Raw genomic sequence first — 12,812 nt, 5'->3', positions numbered from 1 at the left:
CGAAAAAGTGCGCGCAATCTCGCCGTCACCCTCACATCACAGCCGGACGCTAACACGAATCAAATCCTGTCACCCACGTACAACTTTCCAAACACCGAACAATAACCCTCGCACTGAATCTCAGTAAAGGCTCCTACCATGAACATCGACGTCACCCTGGTGTCACTGTAACACTGTCATTCAATCATGCTGTGTAGCTCACATCAGAACCGAGTCCTAAATGGAAACAGAACCGTATCATGCCTACACATCTCACTGAACACTTAACCCTACCCCTAGCTCTGGCCCCTGGACCTGACACGTCAAGGGACAACATTGACAAACCCCACCGCTCCACATATACCTGACACTCAATCTCGCCCTCACCCTCAGACCAGAGACAGAACCTCACTGTAAAAGTAGCACTCTCCTACCCATACCGATTACCGGACATCTAACCCTAACCGTAGACTTGGAGTGTGCATGGGAACCATCAGAATGCTTTAAGGGTCAGCCACACAAAATCATAAACCTAAGACCCAATCTCACACTCACCCTCCCATTACAGTCGAAACGTAACTCGAACTGAAACACTATCACCAACGTACACCATCCCATACACCGAACACTAACCCTAGCCCAGACTCTTGGAACAGACGCCTACCGTGAATATCAACTTCACCCGTGTCTCAACGTAATACTGTCATTCCGTCTCACTGTTGCCCTCATATCTCAGACGACCACTAAATGTACTGATAACCCCATCCTGTCAGTACACATTGCTGAACCCTGAACCCTAGCCCTTGCACGGCTGCCAGGATAGGAACCTCACGGTCAGCATCGACACAACCGACACGTCACCGCGATGCTGTCACTCAATCTCTCCCTCACCCTCATATCAGAAAAAGCACCTCACTGCAGAAATAACACTATGCTGCCCATACCCTTTACAGAACATGTAACCCTATCCCTAGGCTTGGACTGTGCACGGGACCCATCAGAATGCTTTAATCGTCAGCTCCACAAAATCGTACACCCGAGACCCAATATCGCACTCACCCTAACATTACAGACGGACCCTAACTCGAAACGAAACCCTATCACCAAGGAACACATTCAAAAACACCGATCCCTAACCCTAGCCCAGACTATGGGACCGGACCCCTTCCATGAATATCGTCGTCGCACATATCTCACTGTAACACTGTCATTCAATCACACTGTCTCCCTCACATCAGAGCGGAGTCCTAAATGTAAAAATAACCTTATCCAGCCCATACACCTTACTGAACCCATAACCCTAACCGTACGTACCCTTGCCCCTGGGACTGATACCTCACAGTCAACATCGACAACACCCACAGCTCACCCTACACCTGTCACTCAATGTCGCCCTCACCCTCACATCAGAGCCAGATTCTCACTGTAATCATACTGCTCTCCTGCCCATATGCATTAACAAACACTTAACTCTAACCCTAGCCCTGTATTCTGTTCCTCACCCATCAGAATACCTTTCTTGTAGGCCCCACAAAATAGGGAATGAGAGACCGACTCTCACCCTCGATCTCACATCACAGTCATAACCTCACTGTAGCCGAAGCACAATCCTGACGTTACCTGTTTACAAACACAGAAACGTAAGCGTAGCCCTGGCACATGAACTTGACCGTCACGGTGAACACCGACATCACCCCGAGTTCACAATGTACGTGGCACTCAATGTCGACTTATCCCTCACATTGGAGGCAGATTCAGATTGTAATTGTAGCGGTATCCTGAACGTAAGCATTGCAAAACACTTACACCTAATTCTAGCCCAGGACTCGGCGCCGTTTTCCTCAGAATTCCTTTAAGGTAAGCCCCACCAAAGCAGAAACCTGAGATCCAATTTTGTATTCACCCTCACATCAGGGACCTCTCCTGACTCTAAGCGGAACCGTATCTCCCATGAACACATTCCCACATATTGAATCCTAACCCTAGCCCCGAATGATGTACCTGACCCTAACATGAATATCAAAGTCACCTGTGTCTCAAGGTAGCACTGTCATTCAATCTCACTGTCGCCCTCACATCACAGCTGACACCGAAGTGTGCTCATAAACCTATCCTATCCGGACACCTTACTGAAACCCTAGCCGTAAACCTTGCCATGGCTGCTGGGTCAGAACCTCACGGTCAAAATCGACATAACGCACACATCACCGAAAAAGTGCGCGCAATCTCGCCGTCACCCTCACATCACAGCCGGACACTAACACGAATCAAATCCTTTCACCCACGTACAACTTTCCAAACACCGAACAATAACCCTCGCACTGAATCTCGGTAAAGGCTCCTACCATGAACATCGACGTCACCCTGGTGTCACTGTAACACTGTCATTCAATCATGCTGTGTAGCTCACATCAGAACCGAGTCCTAAATGGAAACAGAACCGTATCATGCCTACACATCTCACTGAACACTTAACCCTACCCCTAGCTCTGGCCCCTGGACCTGACACGTCAGGGACAACATTGACAAACCCCACCGCTCAACATATACCTGACACTCAATCTCGCCCTCACCCTCAGACCAGAGACAGAACCTCACTGTAAAAGTAGCACTCTCCTACCCATACCGATTACCGAACATCTAACCCTAACCGTAGACTTGGAGTGTGCATGGGAACCACCAGAATGCTTTAAGGCTCAGCCCCACAAAATCATAAACCTAAGACCCAATCTCACACTCACCCTCCTATTACAGTCGAAACGTAACTCGAACTGAAACACTATCACCAACGTACACCATCCCAAACACCGAACACTAACCCTAGCCCTGACTCTTGGAACAGACGCCTACCGTGAATATCAACGTCACCCGTGTATCAACGTAATACTGTCATTCAATCTCACTGTTGCCCTCATATCTCAGCCGACCCCTAAATGTACTGATAACCCCATCCTGTCAGTACACATTGCTGAACCCTGAACCCTAGCCCTTGCACGGTTGCCAGGATCGGAACCTCACGGTCAGCATCGACACAACCGACACGTCACCGCGATGCTGTCACTCAATCTCTCCCTCACCCTCATATCAGAAAAAGCACCTCACTGCAGAAGTAACACTATCCTGCCCTTACCCTTTACAGAACATGTAACCCTAACCCTAGGCTTGGACTGTGCACGGGACCCATCAGAATGCTTCAATCGTCAGCTCCGCAAAGTCGTACACCCGAGACCCAATATCGCGCCCACCCTAACATTACAGACGGACCCTAACTCGAAACGAAACCCTATCACCAAGGTACACCTTTTCAGACACCGAACCCTAACCCTTTCCCTGACTATGGGACCGGACCCCTTCCATGAATATCGTCGTCGCACATATCTCACTGTAACACTGTCATGCAATCACACTGTCTCCCTCACATCAGAGCGGAGTCCTAAATGTAAACATAACCTTATCCAGCCCATACACCTTACTGAACCCATAAACCTAACCGTACCTACCCTTGCCACTGGGACTGATACCTCACAGTCAACATCGACAACACCCAGAGCGCACCCTACTCCTGCCACTCAATGTCGCCCTCACCCTCACATCAGAGCCAGATTCTCACTGTAATCATATTGCTCTCCTGCCCACATGCATTAACAAACACTTAACTCTAACCCTAGCCCTGTATTCTGTTCCTCACCCATCAGAATACCTTTCTTGTAGGCCACACAAAATAGTGAATGAGAGACCGACTCTCGCCCTCGATCTCACATCACAGTCAGAACCTCACTGTAGCCGAAGCACAATCCTGACATTACCTGTTTACAAACACAGAAACGTAAGCGTAGCCCTGGCACATGAACTTGACCGTCACGGTGATCACCGACATCACCCCGAGTTCACAATGTACGCGGCACTCAATGTCGACTTATCCCTCACATCGGAGGCAGATTCAGATTGTAATTGTAGCGGTATCCTGAACGTAAGCATTGCAAAACACTTACACCTAATTGTAGCCCAGGACTCGGCGCCGTTTTCCTCAGAATTCCTTTAAGGTAAGCCCCACCAAAGCAGAAACCTGAGATCCAATTTTGTATTCACCCTCACATCAGGGACCTCTCCTGACTCTAAGCGGAACCGTATCTCCCATGAACACATTCCCACATATTGAATCCTAACCCTAGCCCCGAATGATGTACCTGACCCTAACATGTATATCAAAGTCACGTGTGTCTCAAGGTAGCACTGTCATTCAATCTCACTGTCGCCCTCACATCACAGCTGACACCGAAGTGTGCTCATAAACCTATCCTATCCGGACACCTTACTGAAACCCTAGCCGTAAACCTTGCCATGGCTGCTGGGTCAGAACCTCACGGTCAAAATCGACATAACGAACACATCACCGAAAAAGTGCGCGCAATCTCGCCGTCACCCTCACATCACAGCCGGACGCTAACACGAATCATATCCTTTAACCCACGTACAACTTTCCAAACACCGAACAATAACCCTCGCACTGAATCTCGGTAAAGGCTCCTACCATGAACATCGACGTCACCCTGGTGTCACTGTAACACTGTCATTCAATCATGCTGTGTAGCTCACATCAGAACCGAGTCCTAAATGGAAACAGAACCGTATCATGCCTACACATCTCACTGAACACTTAACCCTACCCCTAGCTCTGGCCCCTGGACCTGACACGTCAGGGACTACATTGACAAACCCCACCGCTCCACATATACTTGACACTCAATCTCGCCCTCACCCTCAGACCAGAGACAGAACCTCACTGTAAAAGTAGCACTATCCTACCCATACCGATTACCGAACATCTAACCCTAACCGTAGACTTGGAGTGTGCATGGGAACCACCAGAATGCTTTAAGGGTCAGCCCCACAAAATCATAAACTTAAGACCCAATCTCACACTCACCCTCCCATTACAGTCGAAACGTAACTCGAACTGAAACACTATCACCAACGTACACCATCCCAAACACCGAACACTAACCCTAGCCCTGACTCTTGGAACAGACGCCTACCGTGAATATCAACGTCACCCGTGTCTCAATGTAATACTGTCATTCAATCTCACTGTTGCCCTCATATCTCAGCCGACCCCTAAATGTACTGATAACCCCATCCTGTCAGTACACATTGCTGAACCCTGAACCCTAGCCCTTGCACGGTTGCCAGGATCGGAGCCTCACGGTCAGCATCGACACAACCGACACGTCACCGCGATGCTGTCACTCAATCTCTCCCTCACCCTCATATCAGAAAAAGCACCTCACTGCAGAAGTAACACTATCCTGCCCTTACCCTTTACAGAACATGTAACCCTAACCCTAGGCTTGGACTGTGCACGGGGCCCATCAGAATGCTTTAATCGTCAGCTCCACAAAGTCGTACCCCCGAGACCCAATATCGCACTCACCCTAACATTACAGACGGACCCTAACTCGAAACGAAACCCTATCACCAAGGTACACCTTCTCAAACACCGAAACCTAACCCTAGCCCTGACTATGGGACCGGACCCCTTCCATGAATATCGTCGTCGCAGATATCTCACTGTAACTCTGTCATTCAATCACACTGTCTCCCTTACATCAGAGCGGAGTCCTAAATGTAAACATAACCTTATCCTGCCCATACACCTTACTGAACCCATAAACCTAACCGTACGTACCCTTGCCCCTGGGACTGATACGTAACTATCAACATCGACAACACCCACAGCTCACCCTACACCTGTCACTCAATGTCGCCGTCACCCTCACATCAGAGCCAGATTCTCACTGTAATCATATTGCTCTCCTGCCCATATGCATTAACAAACACTTAACTCGAACCCAGCCCTGTATTCTGTTCCTCACCCATCAGAATACCTTTCTTATAGGCCCCACAAAATAGTGAATGAGAGACCGACTCTCGCCCTCGTACTCACATCACAGTCAGAACCTCACTGTAGCCGAAGCACAATCCTGACGTTACCTGTTTACAAACACAGAAACGTAAGCGTAGCCCTGGCACGTGAACTTGACCGTCACGGTGAACACCGACATCACCCCGAGTTCACAATGTACGTGGCACTCAATGTCTACTTATCCCTCACATTGGAGGCAGATTCAGATTGTAATTGTAGCGGTATCCTGAACGTAAGCATTGCAAAACACTTACACCTGATTCTAGCCCAGGACTCGGCGCCGTTTTCCTCAGAATTCCTTTAAGGTAAGCCCCACCAAAGCAGAAACCTGAGATCCAATTTTGTATTCACCCTCACATCAGGGACCTCTCCTGACTCTAAGCGGAACCGTATCTCCCATGAACACATTCCCACATATTGAATCCTAACCCTAGCCGCGAATGATGTACCTGACCCTAACATGAATATCAAAGTCACCTGTGTCTCAAGGTAGCACTGTCATTCAATCTCACTGTCGCCCTCACATCACAGCTGACACCGAAGTGTGCTCATAAACCTATCCTATCCGGACACCTTACTGAAACCCTAGCCATAAACCTTGCCATGGCTGCTGGGTCAGAACCTCACGGTCAAAATCGACATAACGCACACATCACCGAAAAAGTGCGCGCAATCTCGCCGTCACCCTCACATCACAGCCGGACGCTAACAGGAATCAAATCATTTCACCCACGTACAACTTTCCAAACACCGAACAATAACCCTCGCACTGAATCTCGGTAAAGGCTCCTAACATGAACATCGACGTCACCCTGGTGTCACTGTAACACTGTCATTCAATCATGCTGTGTAGCTCACATCAGAACCGAGTCCTAAATGGAAACAGAACCGTATCACGCTACACATCTCACTGAACACTTAACCCTATCCCCAGCTCTGGCCGCTGGACCTGACACATCAGGGACAACATTGACAAACCCCACCGCTCCACATATACCTGACACTCAGTCTCGCCCTCACCCTCAGACCAGAGACAGAACCTCACTGTAACAGTAGCACTCTCCTACCCATACCGATTACAGAACATCTAACCCTAACCGTAGACTTGGAGTGTGCATGGGAACCATCAGAATGCTTTAAGGGTAAGCCCCACAAAATCATAAACCTAAGACCCAATCTCACAATCACCCTCCCATTACAGTCGAAACGTAACTCGAACTGAAACACTATCACCAACGTACACCATCCCAAACACCGAACACTAACCCTAGTCCTGACTCTTGGAACAGACGCCTACCATGAATATCAACGTCACCCGTGTCTCAACGTAATACTGTCATTCAATCTCTGTGTTGCCCTCATATTTCAGCCGACCCCTAAATGTACTGATAACCCCATCCTGTCAGTACACATTGCTGAACCCTGAACCCTAGCCCTTGCACGGTTGCCAGGATCGGAACCTCACGGTCAGCATCGACACAACCGACACGTCACCGCGATGCTGTCCCTCAATCTCTCCCTCACCCTCATATCAGAGAAAGCACCTCACTGCAGAAATAACACTATCCTGCCCATACCCTTTACAGAACATGTAACCCTAACCCTAGGCTTGGACTGTGCACGGAACCCATCAGAATGCTTTAATCGTCAGCTCCACAAAATCGTACACCCGAGACCCAATATTGCACTCACCCTAACATTACAGACGGACCCTAACTCGAAACGAAATCCTATCACCAACGTACACTTTCTCAAACACCGAACCCTAACCCTAGCCCTGACTATGGGACCGGACCCCTTCCATGAATATCGTCGTCGCACATATCTCACTGTAACACTGTCATTCAATCACACTGTCTCCCTCACATCAGAGCGGAGTCCTAAATGTAAACATAACCTTATCCAGCACATACATCTTACTGAACCCATAACCCTAACCATACGTACCCTTGCCCCTGGGACTGATACCTCACAGTCAACATCGACAACACACACAGCTCACCCTACACCTGTCACTCAATGTCGCCCTCACCCTCACATCAGAGCCAGATTCTCACTGTAATCATACTGCTCTCCTGCCCATATGCATTAACACTTAACTCTAACCCTAGCCCTGTATTCTGTTCCTCACCCATCAGAATACCTTTCTTGTAGGCCCCACAAAATAGTGAATGAGAGACCGACTCTCGCCCTCGATCTCACATCACAGTCAGGACCTCACTGTAGCCGAAGCACAATCCTGACGTTACCTGTTTACAATCACAGAAACGTAAGCGTAGCCCTGGCACATGAACTTGACCATCACGGTGAACACCGACATCACCCCGAGTTCACAATGTACGTGGCACTCAGTGTCAACTTATCCCTCGCATTGGAGGCAGATTCAGATTGTAATTGTAGCGATATCCTGAACGTAAGCATTGCAAAACACTTACACCTAATTCTAGCCCAGGACTCGGCGCCGTTTTCCTCAGAATTCCTTTAAGGTAAGCCCCACCAAAGCAGAAACCTGAGATTCAATTTTGTATTCATCCTCACATCAGGGATCTCTCCTGACTCTAAGCGGAACCATATCTCCCATGAACACATTCCCACATATTGAATCCTAACCCTAGCTCCGAATGATGTACCTGACCCTAACATGAATATCAAAGTCACCTGTGTCTCAAGGTAGCACTGTCATTCAATCTCACTGTCACCCTCACATCACAGCTGACACCGAAGTGTGCTCATAAACCTATCCTATCCGGACACCTTACTGAAACCCTAGCCGTAAACCTTGCCATGGCTGCTGGGTCAGAACCTCACGGTCAAAATCGACATAACGAACACATCACCGAAAAAGTGCGCGCAATCTCGCCGTCACACTCACATCACAGCCGGACGCTAACACGAATCAAATCCTTTCACCCACGTACAACTTTCCAAACACCGAACAATAACCCTCGCACTGAATCTCGGTAAAGGCTCCTACCATGAACATCGACGTCACCCTGGTGTCACTGTAACACTGTCATTCAATCATGCTGTCTAGCTCACATCAAAACCGAGTCCTAAATGGAAACAGAACCGTATCATGCCTACACATCTCACTGAACACTTAACCCTACCCCTAGCTCTGGCCCCTGGACCTGACACGTCAGGGACAACATTGACAAAACCCACCGCTCCACATATACCTGACACTCAATCTCGCCCTCACCCTCAGACCAGAGACAGAACCTCACTGTAAAAGTAGCACTCTCCTACCCCTACCGATTATCGAACATCTAACCCTAACCGTAGACTTGGCGTGTGCATGGGAACCATCAGAATGCTTTAAGGGTCAGCCCCACAAAATCATAAACCTAAGACCCAATCAAACACTCACCCTCCCATTACAGTCGAAACGTAACTCGAACTGTAACACTATCACCAACGTACACCATCCCAAACACCGAACACTAAAACTAGCCCTGACTCTTGGAACAGACGCCTACCGTGAATAACAACGTCACCCGTGTCTCAACGTAATACTGTCATTCAATATCACTGTTGCCCTCATATCTCAGCCGACCCCTAAATGTACTGATAACCCCATCCTGTCAGTACACATTGCTGAACCCTGAACCCTAACCCTTGCACGGTTGCCAGGATCGGAACCTCACGGTCAGCATCGACACAACCGACACGTCACCGCGATGCTGTCACTCAATCTCTCCCTCACCCTCATATCAGAAAAAGCACCTCACTGCAGAAATAACACTATCCTGCCCATACCCTTTACAGAACATGTAACCCTAACCCTAGGCTTGGACTGTGCACGGGACCCATCAGAATGCTTTAATCGTCAGCTCCACAAAAATCGTACACCCGAGACCCAATATCGCACTCACCCTAACATTACAGACGGACCCTAACTCGCAACGAAACCCTATCACCAAGGTACACCTTCTCAAACACCGAACCCTAACCCTAGCCCTGACTATGGGACCGGACCCCTTCCATGAATATCGTCGTCGCACATATCTCACTGTAACACTGTCATTCAATCACACTGTCTCCCTCACATCAGAGCGGAGTCCTGAATGTAAACATAACCTTATCCAGCCCATACAACTTACTGAACCCATAACCCTAACCGTACGTACCCCTGCCCCTGGGACTGATACCTCACAGTCAACATCGACAACACCCACAGCTCACCCTACACCTGTCACTCAATGTCGCCCTCACCCTCACATCAGAGCCAGATTCTCACTGTAATCATACTGCTCTCCTGCCCATATGCATTAACAAACACTTAACTCTAACCCTAGCCCTGTATTCTGTTCCTCACCCATCAGAATACCTTTCTTGTAGGCCCCACAAAATAGTGAATGAGAGACCGACTCTCGCCCTCGATCTCACATCACAGTCAGAACCTCACTGTAGCCGAAGCACAATCCTGACGTTACCTGTTTACAAACACAGAAACGTAAGCGTAGCCCTGGCACATGAACTTGACCGTCACGGTGAACACCGACATCACCCCGAGTTCACAATGTACGTGGCACTCAGTGTCGACTTATCCCTCACATTGGAGGCAGATTCAGATTGTAATTGTAGCGGTATCCTGAACGTAAGCATTGCAAAACACTTACACCTGAGACTAGCCCAGAACTCGGCGCCGTTTTCCTCAGAATTCCTTTAAGGTAAGCCCCACCAAAGCAGAAACCTGAGATCCAATTTTGTATTCACCCTCACATCAGGGACCTCTCCTGACTCTAAGCGGAACCGTATCTCCCATGAACACATTCCCACATATTGAATCCTAACCCTAGCCCCGAATGATGTACCTGACCCTAACATGAATATCAAAGTCACCTGTGTCTCAATGTAGCACTGTCATTCAATCTCACTGTCGCCCTCACATCACAGCTGACACCGAAGTGTGCTCATAAACCTATCCTATCCGGACACCTTACTGAAACCCTAGCCGTAAACCTTGCCATGGCTGCTGGGTCAGAACCTCATGGTCAAAATCGACATAACGCACACATCACCGAAAAAGTGCGCGCAATCTCGCCGTCACCCTCACATAACAGCCGGACGCTAACACGAATCAAATGCTTTCACTCACGTACAACTTTCCAAACACCGAACAATAACCCTCACACTGAATCTCGGTAAAGGCTCCTACCATGAACATCGACGTCACCCTGGTGTCACTGTAACACTGTCATTCAATCATGCTGTGTAGCTCACATCAGAACCGAGTCCTAAATGGAAACAGAACCGTATCATGCCTACACATCTCACTGAACACTTAACCCTACCCCTAGCTCTGGCCCCTGGACCTGACACGTCAGGGACAACATTGACAAACCCCACTGCTCCACATATACCTGACACTCAATCTCGCCCTCACCCTCAGACCAGAGACAGAACCTCACTGTAAAAGTAGCACTCTCCTACCCCTACCGATTACCGAACATCTAACCCTAACTGTAGACTTGGAGTGTGCATGGGAACCATCAGAATGCTTTAAGGGTCAGCCCCACAAAATCATAAACCTAAGACCCAATCTCCCACTCACCCTCCCATTACAGTCGAAACGTAACTCGAACTGAAACACTATCACCAGCGTACACCATCCCAAACACTGAACACTAACCCTAGCCCTGACTCTTGGAACAGACGCCTACCGTGAATATCAACGTCACCCGTGTCTCAACGTAATACTGTCATTCAATCTCACTGTTGCCCTCACATCTCAGCCGACCCCTAAATGTACTGATAACCCCATCCTGTCAGTACACGTTGCTGAACCCTGAACCCTAACCCTTGCACGGTTGCCAGGATCGGAACCTCACGGTCAGCATCGACACAACCGACACGTCACCGCGATGCTGTCACTCAATCTCTCCCTCACCCTCATATCAGAAAAAGCACCTCACTGCAGAAATAAGACTATCCTGCCCATACCCTTTACAGAACATGTAACCCTAACCCTAGGCTTGGACTGTGCACGGGACCCATCAGAATGCTTTAATCGTCAGCTCCACAAAAATCGTACACCCGAGACCCAATATCGCACTCACCCTAACATTACAGACGGACCTAACTCGAAACGAAACCCTATCACCAAGGTACACCTTCTATCACAAAACCTTAACCCTAGCCCTGACTATGGGACCTGACCCCTTCCATGAATATCGTCGTCGCACATATCTCACTGTAACACTGTCATTCAATCACACTGTCTCCCTCACATCAGAGCGGAGTCCTAAATGTAACCATAACCTTATCCAGCCCATACAACTTACTGAACCCATAACCCTAAACGTACGTACCCTTGCCCCTGGGACTGATACCTCACAGTCAACGTGTAAAATGCTTACGTTCAGGATACCGCAACAATTACAATCTGAATCTGCCTCCAATGTGAGGGATAAGTCGACATTGAGTGCCACGTACATTGTGAACTCGGGGTGATGTCGGTGTTCACCGTGACGGTCAAGTTCATGTGCCAGGGCTACGCTTACGTTTCTCTGTTTGTAAACAGGTAACGTCAGGATTGTGCTTCGGCTACAGTGAGGTTCTGACTGTGATGTGAGATCGAGGGCGAGTGTCGGTCGCTCATTCACTATTTTGTGGGGCCTACAAGAAAGGTATTCTGATGGGTGAGGAACAGAATACATGGCTACGGATAGAGTTATGTGTTTGTTAATGCACATGGGCAGGAGAGCAATATGATTACAGTGAGAATCTGGCTCTGATGTGAGGGTGAGGGCGACATTGAGTGGCAGGTGTAGGGTGAGCTGTGGGTGTTGTCGATGTTGACTGTGAGGTATCAGTCCCAGGGGCAATGGTACGTACGGTTAGGTTTATGGGTTCAGTAAGGTGTATGGGCTGGATAAGGTTATGTTTACATTTAGGACTCCGCTCT

This window comes from Manis javanica, chromosome 1 (genome assembly GCF_040802235.1).
Source record: "Manis javanica isolate MJ-LG chromosome 1, MJ_LKY, whole genome shotgun sequence".
Classification (NCBI taxonomy): domain Eukaryota; kingdom Metazoa; phylum Chordata; class Mammalia; order Pholidota; family Manidae; genus Manis; species Manis javanica.
The sequence above is the reverse complement of the archived record's forward strand: the minus strand, read 5'-3'. Positions refer to the sequence as shown.